Source organism: Dama dama, chromosome 21 (genome assembly GCF_033118175.1).
Source record: "Dama dama isolate Ldn47 chromosome 21, ASM3311817v1, whole genome shotgun sequence".
Lineage (NCBI taxonomy): Eukaryota > Metazoa > Chordata > Mammalia > Artiodactyla > Cervidae > Dama > Dama dama.
The window spans coordinates 30,546,087-30,561,986 of record NC_083701.1 but is presented as its reverse complement, the minus strand read 5'-3'; the positions used below and the strand labels follow the sequence as shown (position 1 = coordinate 30,561,986).

At 41.9% G+C, this 15,900-nt stretch overlaps 1 non-coding gene across 1 annotated transcript; it reads left to right on the top strand.

Moving 5' to 3' along the window:
- Positions 1 to 12,119: 12,119 nt before the first annotated feature.
- TRNAC-ACA (transfer RNA cysteine (anticodon ACA)) lies at positions 12,120 to 12,192 on the top strand. Its single transcript has one exon. It is a non-coding gene; the product is annotated as a tRNA-Cys (tRNA).
- Positions 12,193 to 15,900: the final 3,708 nt, after the last annotated feature.

Genomic DNA, 15,900 nt, shown 5'->3' with positions numbered 1-15,900 from the left:
CTCTGCTGAGCCAGGTCTGTTAGACCAAGGTCAGGGCCGTGGTTGAGAAAACCTGGACCCAGAAACATGGCAGGAAGATGTCTGGGTGGCTGTCTCTGAAGAGTTCCCTGAATCCACCAAGTCTCCCTAGTACAAGCCAGCACTTGCCCAGTGATGGGAGATGCTGTGGGTCTCATTTCTACAAAAAAAACAGAAGCTGTCCCTCTAACCCCCAGTTGCTGCCAGGTATAATGTGCTGTCTTCTTCTCCCCACCTCGCTTCTTGCTTGAAGTCTTCCTGACTTGGTCCAGGTCACACTAACATGGTCTTTTGCTTCAATGCCATTAGAACTTGCATGTCTACTCTCACTGGGCTCTGACATTTTGCCTTGTGTTCTGCTCTGGGCGCATAACTTACCTCATGATGAGAAATGTAAGGCAGTGGAGGTGGTGGATAGAGAATGAGATGGACCAGGATGACTGGGGTCCATTATTCACTAGCTATTTGAGCAAATGACTTCGTTATTCTAAGCCCTGTTTCCCTTATCTGTAAAATGGAAATCTACAGTTTACCTCATATATTATGAATATTTAGAGGTGAATATGAAAAGCACCTGATACATAGGAAAAAATATTTTGTCATGTATTATCTTTTTTTCTCTTTGTGTCTGTCAGAGAATCTAGCAGGAAGGACACAATATTTTCTTCATAAATATTTGACATAAAATTGAACTATGTTTTTGTGATCATCTTTTAGGATAAAGACTGTGGTGAAACTGGTGCTTCTTGTACTTTCCTGGGTATGCGCATCCCTTGGAAAATCTGATTTGATGGATCTAAAGAGCAAATTTTAACATGTCCTCAGGGCATACTGATATTCACACCACTTGGGAAAATTGCTGTAATCTCAGAGGATGCTGTAAACCCTCAACTATTATGTCAGGGTATCTGTTTCATAAAAAGAAAGGACTTATTACACTCTCCTCTTAATAATTGATTCATATTGTTGCTCAACTGATTTGGGCCAAGTGACCAGCATTAACGGGTATATGTGGAGAAGTAACACTGCCATTTAGCTACCATTGGGTCAGAGCCATTAGCTGCATGAGTGGGTGTTCGGTTTCCAAGTGGGCTCCAGACATATTTTCTTAATTGAATAAAATCCAAGATTTCAACTCATTTCAAAGATGCATAATGTGGTAATTAGAAGCCTAGTTACTTCCAATGCCCTGAAGAGAGACTCAGGATTGTCTCAGAAGTCCTGGGGCCTGAGCAGATAATTACAAGCACTTCATGGTGATAATTGCGAACCCGAGAGCTCCACGGAGAGAATGCCCGTGAAACCTAGGGCTTCGAAAAGCTAGAGCCCTGCTCCAACTCAGGCATTGTTATCAATAAAGAGAATTTTGCCTTTTATGAAGCTGAAATTGTCAGAAAAGAGGTTCTTTCACATGTCATTTGTTTCATTCATCAGTCCACAATGAAATGGTTTTAATGAGGCATGGACTGGGCTGAGACAGATGAAAATAGAGCAAAGGCCAATGGGGAAGAGAAAAGAACATTCTTCCATTGTGGAAGGAGAGTCTTGAAGGAGATTTCCTAATGGGAGGATTTGTAGTTTTAATAGCACACTTGAAATTTAAACTCAATCTATTTCCAGGCAGCAAAGAAGTATCTTTAGAGATAATCACTGTATCTTTTTAAAAAATTAATTTATTTATTTTAATTGGAGGCTAATTACTTTACAGTATTGTAGTGGTTTTTGCCCTACGTTGGCATGAATCAGCCGTGGGTGTACATGTGCTCCCCATCCTGAACCCCCCTCCCACCCCAGGGTCATCCAAGTACACTGGCCCTGAGCACCTAGTCTCATGGATCGAACCTGGACTGATGATCTGTTTCACATGTGGTAATATACATGTTTCAATGCTATTCTCCCAAATCATGCCCCCCTCACCTTCTCCCACAGAGTCCAGAAGTCTGTTCTTTACATCTGTGTCTCTTTTGCTGTCTCGCATATAGGGTCATCATTACTATCTTTCTAAATTCCATATATATGCGTTAATATACTGTATCGGTGTTTTTCTTTCTGACTTACTTCACTCTGTATAACAGGCTCCAGTTTCATCCACCCCATTAGAACTGATTCAAATGCATTCTTTTTAATAGCTGAATAATATTCCATTGTGTATATGTACCACAGCTTTCTTATCCATTCTTCTGCTGATAGACATCTAGGTTGCTTCCATGTTCTAGCTATTGTAAACGGTATTTGGATAGATTCAAAACTACTTGATGGTAACACCTGGAATATTTCCCAGGGTGTAACCCAAGCAAAGGAAGTCCAGAAAAGTAAGTAGTGCTCTATCTGCTCACATCTCAAAATCGAGTCCAGAAATCCAAGAGATTGGTTTTTGAACGTTCTTGGAATAGGAGCTGAAAGATAAGCCCACAGAACAGGGATGTACATGTGTGAGTTGCACACACTACGTCATAGCAGACACTATTTGACATCACTCTTTACCAAAAATCTACCTTCATTTCACAGTCTTAAAGTAAGTGATATTGTCTCCAGTCGATATTATATTATACTACCTGAAGAAACATAGGGTCTCTCGCAACCACTGAATAAATGTTGGAGTACAAAAACCCCTGAACTGTTTACTGTCTTACTTTATAGGAAGTGCTTTGAAATATTGATGATATTGATGTCGCACTCTTCAGATGCTTGAACGTGCGAGATTTGTTATTAATGTGGTGTCTTGTTTATGGTGAGAAAAATCACAGAAGTGTGAGTGGAGGTGGTCTGCAAGTTGAGCTATTACATCATGGAGCCTGAAGTTGGGAGCAAGTTCTATAATGTGTCACATTTCCAGAGTGGTATGTGTGGTTAAGACCCTCAGGTGCTGAGATCACCTAACTACCTACCCAGACTGCCATATATCATGGTGTGTTCAAGATATAAAAGAATTAGATTTTTCTGTGTTTTTTTTTTTAAAGATTTTAAAATAAGAGTAACCTAATGTTGCTGATAGAAGGAAAGAGAAAGTTGAGGTTGAAGACAGTTCTAGTTCTTAACTAGAAAACAGAAGTTTGGGGTAAATCAAGCAGTGAAATGTGAAATTCAGCAGTGACCCGGTTCTATGAATATAAGCAATTCACCATATATTTTCCACAAAAAGAAGAAAAAAGTACTTTGTGAAACAGTTTCAGCTGGTGTCTCAGCTAGTACAAAAATTGCTCATCAAGTGAGAGATAAAATTTTAGTGGAAATTGAAAAGACAATTTGTGGTATAATGATATGCACAAGAAGTCTATGTCTGTAGAGAAAAGTGATTTGGGTGAAATCTAGAAGTTTCCATAATTAAGATTTTGGGGACTTGAGAAAAACTAAATAGTTATTTTTCAAATGGATTAGGTATCTGAAGAAATTTGACATCCTTCTGTCTATCTAGTACATCATGCATGTATCCATCCAGTCATTCTTTTCTAAGGGAAAAAAAAAAGTGCTGTGTGTCAGGCATTGTGCTAGGAGGAGGGTTATAGATTTTAAGGGATGCATAATCCTAAAGGCAGAGGTCTAAGACATCACCATGGAAGAACACTTACTGTTGATTAAGGACCCATCTGCTACAGGATTAGAGAGCCATAACCCTTATGGTTCACCTCTTCTTACTCATTTTACACTCACCCTACTTTTCTACATCAAGCAGTTTGACAGGGGGGCAAATCCATTCAATCTTAGCCAGTCCCTTGACTTTTTTTTTATTCCCAAGTGGTTTTGAAATAATCCTTGATTAATTGGCCCTACAAAGTATACCTCATAGAGAGTCTTGCCAACACAATATACAATACCTATACAGGAATGAAAGCAGTTCTCCCCTTGGTTTTCTATGGCTTCCCATGGTTTATGGTGACTTGAGAACAAGTATTAAGAGCACTTCTTTGTTGCTGAGTGTGCTTCCACCTGGAGAGAACCACCTCAGGTGCTGATGGCCAAGGTGATTTCTGGAGGAGGACCCAGGAGCTGGCTCTGGCTTTCTGTCCTTCAGGGTTTCAGTGGTTTCACATTATCCTGCTCTTCTGTTTCCTTTTCTGCAGGAACACAATAATAGCAAACCCATTATGGCTTTGTTATTAAAGGGCCTTTCCTGTATTAACCCATTTTTTGGTAACAACTCCCCTAGGAGGAAGATGCTATTATTATCTCCATTTTACAAATGAGGAAAATGGGTCCAGGGAGATTGAGTAATTGTTCTAAATTGCCTGGATCGCAGATTCAAACCCACAAGGTCTGGCTCTGAAGTCACTGACCACCCTACCACTGACACCATATCCTTCATCTGTCATATTCTTGCTTGCTGTTGTCTGTGATAGGAGTCTCAGGTCTTCCTCCTAGTGGACTTCTATTGACTGTCCTCCATTTCGTTCAATTGATTCATACACAGAAAAGGCAAAAATCAGTAAGCACTTTAGAGAACTTCTAGTGGGAACTGGGAAAATTCTAAAGCCATTTCCAGGTGTGATCCAGTTGTGGTACTGGATTTATGTTGGTTGGTCACAATAAAAGTAATTGAGGTAATAAAAGTTCCTCAAAAGCAGACACTAAGTGTTCTTACAGAAATATGACTCCCTCACTCTGCAACCTGTAGGGAATGAGTTGAATTGCATCTCGTGAGCAGAAGCAAAGAATGCTTTGACTTTTAGGGGCTCCAGTCTCCCCATTCCTCACAGACAGCTAGTGGGAGGATGTGATGGAGGGTCTGTGGAAATCCTGGACTGGTGCCAGGCCCCTTCTACCCTGACCAAAGGTCCCCAAATGCCTTTCACTCTGTCCCTTTAAAACAGTAATAAAATAATATCAGAAATAAAAATCAAAGTTCTCATCTTAGTTCACAAAATGGATGAGCCAACACTGTGTAACCTTGGCCTTTTCTTTTCTCTGTGAAACATTTTTTGAAACTATTTTAAGTTGCTGAAGGAACATTCCACTCGACGGAAAGGTTAAAACAGTCGTGACTGGACTGAGGGGACAAAATCCAGTGAATTGAGCTCAGGTTCCAGGGGCTTCGTTGTACTTATTTCTGCCAGGTTCCCGAACCAGGGCAGCATCCTCACTCTTCGAGTGGCTGGATGACAGTCAGGGCCACCCATGACAGGCATCCTCCTGGGTCTGGACATTGTCTCTCTGCCCATCTACCCAGGTGACCACTGTGAGGGAGTGTGGGGGCCAGACTGCCCTGAGCATTGGGAGAGTACATTCCCCTCTGAATGTATTATTTCTGTCTATCCCTCCTTTCCCCTTTCCTCTGGAACCTCAAAGGGCTCATTTGCTTGTGGGAGTTAGGAGGGAATGCAATCCCAAAGGAGACTCATTTGGATGGGCTTGTGAGCGTTTCTGTTCCAGCTGCACTGGGTCTGATCTAATCACATGCCCTGGGCCACTGAGAGTATATGATGCACAGCTCAGATCTGTAGAACCAGGTCACAGCTGAATCTCACATTCCCAAGCTTGCTCTCCCCCAGACTTCTGTCTTCTAGTGAAGAACTTTAACTTCCTTTGACCTCAGGGTTCTTTCTATCAGTCAGGAAAATCCAGTTTCCCTTTTCTTACTTGCTTTCTTTTCTCTTATTTTCCTAATTACAACAATTTCTTTTGAAGTAATTCAACTTTGGGCTGATCTAAAAAAAAAAAAATCTATTTGCATGTCTGTATCTTCCATTAGACTGTGCTCTTCCTAACTAACATAGCGACACATTGCAGAACCCGAGAAATATCCATTAAGTAAGCAAATAAACATTGACGTCACTGTGCCCTGGAAGCCAGCTAGGTCACGCCCATCTCTCCAATGACTGTAGTAACCTGGATTCTAGGTGCTATCTCCCTAAGTGTCCATACTGTCTACAGTATGGACTTAGGGCAGGTTGCCTGTGCCCTCAGTTGTTAAAATGGCTCTAATGACAGGACTACTTCACTGGACTGTTGGAGGATTAAATGAGATAATCTGTGGAATTTTGCAGCATTGCCCAGCTCACAGTACCTGTTGTTTCTGACAAGGGAAGAAAGGGACGGGCACTCTGATGCTCAGCACACTTGCAGAGCAGAAATGATTGGTCTGTCCTTTGTGCAAAGTATGCTGAGGCCTTGGGCTGCCATCTCTGAAACCCTAATGGCCCCTGCTCCACTGACTATTAGCATGTGACAAAATACTCCAAACTTCAAAGCATAAAATAACAACCACTTAATTATGGCTGCATTTTCTATGGGGTAGGAATTCAGAGCGCAGTGGGATGGCTTGTCTGTTCTACAAGCCTGGGGCCCCAGCCGAAGACTTGATCGGCTGGTGGACGGCATCACCAAAGGCTTTGTCACTCACGTGTTTGGTACCCGAGCTGTGTGTGTTTGTTTCTGAGGGCTGCTGTAACAAGGTACTACAAACGGGATGGCTCAAAACAACAGAAATGTAATCTCTCGCAGCTCTGGAGTCTAGAAATCTGAAGTCAAGGTGTTGACAGGGCCATGTTCCCTCCAAAGCCTCCAGGGGTGGAGCCTTCTTTGTGTTTTCCAGCCTCTGGAAGCTGCTAGGCGTTCGCTGGCCTGTGGCAGCATAATATCAGTCTCAGCCTCTGTCCTCACATGGCCATCTTCCTTGTGTGTTTGTCTTTGCATGGTGTCCTCATCTCTGTGGTGTTCTCATCTCTGATGAGGACATGCTAAGGGCTCTCCTACTCTGATACGAAAGTGAGTCACTCAGTCATGTCCAACTCTTTGCAACCCCTGTAGCCCACCAGGCTCCTCTGTCCATGGGATTTCTCAGGCAAGCATACTGCAGTGGGTTGCCATTCTCTTCTACAGGGGATCTTCCTGACCCGGGGATTGAACCTGGGTCTCCTGCATCACAGGCAGATTCTTTACCCTCTGAGCCACTCTAATATGACCTCATCCTAACTCATTACATCTGCAATCACTTTTTTTTTCCAAATGAGGTTACATTCTAAGGTGTATTTGAGGTTAGATTTCAACATATCTTTTCGGGAGATGTAATTGAACCCCAGAGCAACTGGGATGACTCAAAGCCTGGGCTCACTCGCATTGTTGACTAAAGAACCTACTACGTGGCCTCTCCACTTGGCTCAGGCATCTCATGGCATGGTGGCTGGATTCTGAAAGTGGACATTCCAAGAGAACCAGGTGGGGACCACATGGCCACTTATCACCCAGCCCTGAGGTCACATAGCATCACTTCTGTTGTGCTCAATTGTCAAACCAGTCACAATCCACCCAAATTCTACCTCTTGATGTTAAGTGTTAGTCGCTCAGTCGTGCCTGACTCTTTGCGACCCCATGAACTGCAGCTCACTAAGCTCCTGTGTCCATGAGATTTTCCAGGCAAGGATACTGGAGTGGGTTGCCATTTCCTTCTCCAAAGAATTTGTGGGTGGGGGGCGGGGGGGGGGTGTGTTTTGCCCCACCCCCTCCACCACACACGTAGCCTGGGAGTAGTTTTTCTGAATTTGCTTATTTTGATTTCCATTTTAAAATACAGAGCGCAGGGTCTCCTTTGAGGAGAAAGAAACACTATTCTCCCCTACATCCGCATAAAACATTGTCACTGTTGTTTTGAAGATTGGCCATTAGGCTGAACTAGTGGATCTATATATGTATTAATTTAAAAATCACCGAAGAATTTTAAAGAAGAAAAAAACCAGACTGGGAAAAAGGATCTTTGAAAGAAATTTTTTTATATGAGCTGAAAATAGATGACATGACTGAGGTGATTGCAAGCTGTTGTCAGGAGGAGGAAGAGGCTGTCAGGGGAGAATGCCAGGATCCCACAGAAAGCAAGACCGTGGCGTAAGTTGAGTTGTTGCTGCTTGATTTTTGAGAACAAACTGCCAAAATATTATGGAGAGATGATGTGAATGTCAAACCATCCTATTTTTTCCCCTAATGGATTCCTAAATACACACAGCAAATACTTTCTTACTGAGATTTCTAGAATGGAACCTGGAAAAATGTATAAATACATGACCACCTACTGTGCTGCCAGGCATTACTAAAAAATATGACTTGCTATGTATCATAAAAAAGGAACAAGATGTTTAGAGAAGTACTATTTGAAATAGCCTCCAACTTGTTGTTCACTGTTGAGTTACTCGGTCATGTCCAACTCTTTGTGACCCCATGGACTGCAACATACTAACCTTTCCTGTCCTTCACCATCTTCCGGAGTTGGTTCAAACTCATGTGCATTGAGTCGGTGATGCTATCCAACCATCATTTTCTCTGTCACCCCCTTCTCCTCCAACTGAAAACCACCAAAACGCCCAGCAGCAGCAGAATGGATCTAGGGTGGTATTTTCACAGTGGGTGCTGTATGGTACAGTGATGAGAATAGCTGCTGCTCCGCCCAGCAGTGTAGATGCAGCTCCCAAACAGAGGTGAGGGAACTGACACAGATATAAAAAAGAACATACTGTGTGATTTCAGTTGTATAAAGTACACACCCAGCAAAACTAACCTATGCCAGGAATTTAAAGGAAGGATGAGGGGGAGAGCTTCTGGTGATGATTTTTATTTCTTGATCTGGGGGCTGGTTGCATGGTGGTTCAGTTATGAGGTTCTGTGCTTCTCTTATGTGCACTTTTCTGGATGTATTTTTTCCTGAAGTAAAAAAAAAAAAAATGAAGTACTTAACACAAATAATTACCAGGCTATGACAGAAGAATATTATTTTTTTAATTTAAAATTTATATTTTATTGTGAGAAGACATATAAGATCTACCCTTGATAAATTTTTAAGTATACAATACAGTATTTTTCATTGAGGTATAGTTGATTACAATATTTTAGTTTCAGGAGTACATCGTAGTGGTTCAGTATTTTTACTGAATATAATTCAGCAATATAATTTTTCAGATTATATTCCATTAAAAGTTATTACAAGATAATGGCTGTATTTCCCTGTGCTGTATAATATATCTTACTACTTATCTATTTTATGCATAGTAGTTTGTATCTCCCAGTCCCATAGCTCTGTCTTGTCCCTCCCCTCTTCTCTCTCCCCACTGGTAACCACTACTTTGTTTTCTGTATCCATCAGTCTGTTTCTCTTTTTTTGCTATATGCATTCATTTGTTTTGTTTTTTAGATCTGCATGTAAGTGATGTCATATAGTGTTTGTCTTTCTGTGTCTGATTGACTTCACTCAGCATAGTATTTTGTAGGCCCACCCACATTGCTGCAAATGGCAATGTTTTATTCTTTTTATGGCTGAGTAATATTCCATTTGTCCACATCTTCTTTATCTATTTGTTTGTTGATGGACACTTGGATTGCTTCCATACCTTGGCTATGGTAAATACTGCTGCTATGAGCATTGGGATTGGATGTATCTTTTCAAATTAGTGTTTTTGTTTTTTTCTGGATATATACCGAGGAGGGGAATTGCTAGATCATATGGTAGTAGTAGTACTAGTTTTTTAAGGCTCCTGTCCTACTGTTTTCCATAGTGGGAGCACCAATTTACATTCCCATCAATAGTGCACAAGTATTCCCTTTTCTCCACATCCCCATGAATATTTGTTATTTGTAGATTTTTTTTTTGATGATGGCTCTTCTGACAGGTGTAAGGTAATACCTCACTGTTTTGTTTTACATTTTTCTAATAATTAGTGATGTTGAGCATCTTTTCATGTGCCAGTTAGCTGTATATATGTCTTCTTTGAGAAAATGTCTGTTCAGGTCTTCTGCCCATTTTTTGATAAGATTGTTTTTTTGATTTTGAATTGTATGAGCTGTTTAAGTATTTTAGATATTAAGCCCTCATTAGTTGCATCATTTTCAGACATTTTCTCCCATTCCATAGGTTGTCTTTTCATTTTTGATATGGTTTCCTTTTTTTACCCTCTGTCTTCTCCTGCTGTCCATACGTCTGTGCCTCTATTCCTGCCCTGCAAATAGGTTCATTTTTCTAGATTCCATATATATGCGATAATATATGACACTTGTTTTCCTCTTTCTGACTTACTTCAGTCTGTAAAACAGGCTCTAGGTTCATCTACCTCAGTTCAACTGACTCAAATGCATTCCTTTTTATGGCTGACTAGTATTTCATTGTATATATGTACCACAACTTCCTTATCCATGTTTGTTGATGGACATCTAGGTTGCTTCTGTGTCCTGGCTATTGTAAATAGCACTGCAGTGAATATTGGGGTACATAAGTCTGGTGACATATTTTAACTCATCAGTATATTTTTATTAACAGTAAAACAGGTATTGTCACTTAAATATCCAAAAATGTTGTTTGACTCTGGTTCTCGTGTAAAGGGACAATCAAGGAATATAGGGTCCTTTGGAGGCAGAAAATCACTTACTTGGCCCTTTGAAGAGACCCAAGCCTGCAGAACAAGGGACCCATTGCTGGGGAGGAGAGGGAGTTGAGGAGGATGACAAAAACGCCCAGATGAAATACAGGCTTTGCTGGAGGCCCCATTCACTTCCTTGCCCTTCAGATCCAGGCTCTCTCTGACCATGATCGCAGGTTTCATTCCCCCTTCTTTACTTCACTTCCGTTACCACGTCCTGTGTCTCCAGGACGTTCACATGGAATTCTGTGACCACTCTCTTTTGGGTGTCCTTCTTACTTTTCATCCTCTACAGGACTGACGGCCACCTGTCCAGGGTTCTTGGTCTTCTCATGACAAATGACCCTCAGCAGGTTTCTCTGAGGCCTGTTTACTTACAGGCTTCTGAGTCTTTGGGGGATGCAGACCAGACTCTCTTGCTCTGCAGCATACCAGTCATATTGATACATTGGAATGTTCTTGGTACCTGGTGTGTTTCCCATGTAGTGGCAGGGAAGAACAGGGTTCTTTGGTTATGTTGTGAAACTAGAGGCAGCGCCCTTAGAGAAGATTCTGTCACTTGCACTGATTCAAAAACAGAGTTGCCTAACGAAGGGGTAAAACAGTTATGGACCAAGGTTTGAGCTGGGCAGTTCCAAGACACAGCCTTAGAAAATGTCCCCCAAAGGCACCGTGTGTACATCACCAGTCAGGAAGGTTTCCTCTTCCCCTGTCTTGGTGAGGTGAGCAGCACTTTTGATCTCAGCTGCTAGGGCCTCTGCTCTACTCCATTCCTCAGCTGTGTTTGCTCCTCTGCTCTCAGAGAGAGCGTTTTCATTTGGTATAAACTGTGAGGCACGGTCTGAGCAGACATACTGGTTACTAATAAGGAAACTGGCACTGACAGCTTTTTAGTCTCTGATGAGAGAAAAGAGATGTCTTCACATCACAACAGTTTAACTCTCAGTGTAGCATATCCATTGGTTGAAATTTAAAGAGAAAGAGAGAAATTTAATTGTCAGGCTGCGGTACATAGTGTCAGAGTTACTTAGAGGATGAGAAATAGGTCTTTTCAACAACTTAAAGGCCATAGCTCTCATCTTTTTTTTTTTTTTTTTATGGGAAGCCGAGATAGAATTCAGAAACCCCAGCCTATAACTCATAGTTCCATCAAACACTCAGCAGAGAAACAAGAAGTATTTGACTGTAATATTAGCATGGACTGTTCCCTACAAGTCATATGATTCTGTTAGCTCAGCTTATTCCTGTCAGGATAATAGATAATATCAGATACATTTAGGATTAGAAGGATCCAGAGAGAAAACCCAGGCCTATGTTCTCATTTAAAAAAAAATTAAAACAAAAAATTTTTAATTAAAAACAAGCCAACATAGGCCCAAAGAAATTAAGCAGCTTGTCTGAAGCATTCCATCAGTGACAGAGCTGAGACTGCAGTTCAGGCCTTCAGCCCTCAGCTTAGAAGGACCCTGTTCACTGAACCATTCTGCAGCCCCACTTGCTATAGAAACCTTTCAAAGTCTGAATGGCTTCTTGCCAGAGAGGTATCTCTAGGATAAGCTCCATGGGGAAACAATCAGGAAAGCAATGAATCAAATCCCTTTTGCCCCAGGCCTTCCTTTCTTCACAAACGTGTGACTGTGAAGTTATTTTCAGCCTCCACTGTGGGACTGAGATCAAATACCAAGGACCTCTAAGGAGTCTGCTCCAGTCTCTGAGACTCGTGTGGTGCGCTGAGCCTTTCCTGGTTTAAGGGCCCCTAGTATTAGGGCTTCCCTGGTAGCTCAGACGGTAAAGCATCTGCCTACAATGCAGGAGACCTGGGTTCGATCCCCGGGTCAGGAAGATCCCCGGGTCAGGAAGATCCCCGGGTCAGGAAGATCCCCTGGAGAAGGAAATGGCAACCCACTACAGTATCTTTGCCTGGAAAATCCCATGGACTGAGGAGCCTGGTAGGTTACAGTCCATGGGGTCGCGACTGAGCGACTTCACTTCAGTGGGGTATTAGCGAGATCTGTTGATGGGAGCTGTTGTGATTTGAACCTAGGCATTCAGTTTCTTGTGGGACTCCCAATGCCATCCCAAATCTGGATCGTGGTTCCCAAATACCCAGACAAGTAAAAATGTCTCCCTTAAGTCCTTCTGATGTTGGAAGACCTTGTATGGGGGCAGAGCTTCCCGAGGCTTTCTCCTAGGGTTTAAATGTCTAGCACACTTTGGATGTCAGGAGACTGTAGTCTTCACGTAGATAAATTGCCTTCCCCATGGCAGGATTTATTCTCAGAACACATTCATAGAAAGTCCCAGAGAAAATTCTGCTATCTTATATTCTTGTCAGGCAAGGTTTGCAGCAATAGTGGTGGAGATGAAGGACGTCACGGGCAACACTGTGCCACACTCAACATTGCAGATCACAGCACAATTAAATGAACTGACAGTTCCGAGTTTCTGAGCCTGTCTCCTTGACTAGTGCAACTGTCAGAACTAGTGGGGCCATCCCCAGGCATCCTAGGGATGCTTTAGAAAGATGTGAGTTTTCAGACATTGGGCTCTTCCCTTTGCTTAGACATATTCCCATTGTCTGCCTCCTGTTGATATTCAACAAGTATTTCTTACAGACTTGTTGGAAACTCTTCAAACAGTCTGATGAGTAAGCGTTTATTAAAATAGAAACAGTGAGAGACTTTATTTTCTTGGGCTCCAAAAATCACTGCAGATGGTGATTGCAGCCATGAAATTAAAAGACACTTGCTCCTTGGAAGAAAAGTTATGACCAACCTAGACAGCATATTAAAAGCAGAGACATTACTTTGCCAACAAAGGTCCGTCCAGTCAAAGCTATGGTTTTTCCAGTATTCATGTATGGATGTGAGAGTTGGACCATAAAGAAAGCTGAGTGCCGAAGAATTGATGCATTTAAACTGTGGTGCTGTAGAAAACTCTTGAGAGTCCGTTGGACTGCAAGAAGATTCAGCCAGTCCATCCTAAAGGAAATCAGTGCTGAATATTCTTTGGAAGGACTGATGCTGAAGCTGAAGCTCCAGTACTTGTGGCCACCTGATGGCGAAGAACTGACTCATTGGAAAAGACCTGGATGCTGGGAAGGATTGAAGGCAGGAGGAAAAGGGGATGACAGAGAATGAGATGGTTGGATGGCATCACCAACTCAATGGACATGAGTTTGAATGAGTTCTGAGAGTTGGTGATGGACAGGGAAACCTGGCTTGCTGTAGTCCATGGGATCGTAAAGAGTCAGACATGACTGAGCAACTGAACTGAACTGAAACCCCTCCTCTGTGTCAAGCACTTGTGCGTATAGTCTCAGCTGCACTCAAAATACTGTTTTGTGTTAGGTTCTCTTATAGATCCTGAAATTGTAGTCCAGAGAACTTAGGTGAAATAGAGATACATACTCTGGAGTTGGAATGATAGAGCTCAATTCCTGACTCTCCTGTTCAATACCTGCCTGATTCACCAAGATTATTAACATTCCAGGGCTTCACTTTTCTCATCAGAATAGTGGTAATTATAAGACTCATCTAAAGCTTTCTACAAAAACAAAATTGGTATTTATATAAAGTGCTTAATATAGTTAATAATAATAGACACAGAGCTGCATTTCAGCTCTTGGGCTTCTGATTTGGGTTCTGGGTAGTTTCTACTGTATCTACCCATTCCAGTAACGTGCCCTCAGCCACTGAAATTATTGACAGGAAAAATGTGTGGTTATTTTCCCCAAAAGAACTCATCCAAGTCAAAATCTTTGGTTCAGTCAGGATTCTAATTTAACCGTACTGAGCATATAAATGATAGTGACTTGATATAATGGGTGATTAGTGCCATGGATAGTTTACCTAGAAGTGTATCTATCACACTTCTTTTTAATAACAAATTTACTTTCATTGTTTGGTCCAAGTTGATTTTGAAATTACCTTTTTGTTTCCTGGGCTCATTTCAATTTAAAGGAAGTCATCTATATAGGTCAGAGTCAGCCTGGGACCAATGAAGGTCATAACCCTAAGGACCCAAATGCAGGCAACAGTAAGCAAGGACAATGACATCAGTGACAGAAACTGCCAGTGGAAAAAAGTAGAAAGCGCACACCAGTCACCCTGCAGAAACAGTTAAGTTCCTTAAGGGTTATACAGTCCTAAGTCTGGGAACCGTCACAGCTGAGAGGGTAAGCTTTGGAATCTGAGAAAGCTGGTTCAAAACTAGGCTCTGCCTGTCATGTGCAAGCTACAAGCTCTTGGAAAATGAGTGGAACCTGAGCTACACCTCAGTTTCCTTCTCTGAAAAGTGGTGTGTGTGTGGTGGTGGGGGGATACAATGGAGTGTAATACCTCCCTCATAGGATCATTGGGAGGCATAAATGCACAAAGTGGGGCATGTGGAAAGTGTACCGTGAGTGCCAGCTATTGTTACTAAATATGATGCATGATGATAAGCAAATAACTTAGCTTTATGCTGTTTCACTCAGTAAATTAAACTTTTATCGGGCAGTGAAGGAGTTCCGTGGATTAAATATCTGACAAGAGCTTAGATAGGTTGACCTTTATAATAGTTCATTCCATGCCTGAGGGTCTCGATTTTATAAGTCCTTTTTGGGGAGTTGAGTGGAGTACTAATTCTAAGCAAGATGCAAGATCATATTATTTTCAATTAGGTGGAATATTAATGAATAGATAAATAAAGTATAACCGAGAAAAAAACCCATAGATTGAACACTTGCACTCATCTTCGCTCCTGTGCAAATCCTCATAGCAAAGCCTTTAAAATGCATGAACCTATATATAAGAACAAGAGAAAGGGAAATGTGATGAAAGAGGGAGAAAAAAAGGCAATTAAAAAGCAAATAGAAGGGCAGTAACATGCTTAGTGGATTAGGGACAGTTGAAAACCTCATGTCTACGAAGGGGAGAAGCCAACAAGAAGGAAGAGAAAAAGAAGCCAATTTTGAAATGGAACTTTGGGAAGGCTTAGAACAGGAAACTCCTGGAACCACTGAAAGCAGGGACATTGAACAGGGCTGAAAGCAGCAGGCTTGCTTGAGATTTTTCAAAAGGAAAACTGGGACCTCAGGTCTCCCCCTTGCCACTTGACCAGGCAGCTGCCAGAGTTCCACCTCTCTACCAGCTTCTCCATGATCACATCTGGCCATCTGCTAAAAATTTTTTTGATCTTGCTACAGCCTTAAGTTCACTTTACCCCAGAGAATGGATATAGAACCTTCTCTTCATTCTCCAGTGCTTATTAACACAAAACGAGGTAATGGTGTTCAACAAATGTTCCTACAGAGAAAGAAAAATCTAAAACAAGATAGTATCAGTCTTACTAGATTCCATTGTCATGTCCCTGTGAACACGGAAGACAGTCCCTGCTGTTTCTCCAGCTCCTCTGGCCCTAGCCTCCTGCCACTGGGACAAGACCTGTTCTTCCCCATGCTTGGATCTCCTTTATATCTTGTCTTCCTGTAGTCAAAGTAAGGGAAGACCTGTTGACAACGGAATAGATGCTGTCATAGTCAACAACATCATTGATGCATCCCTGCCTA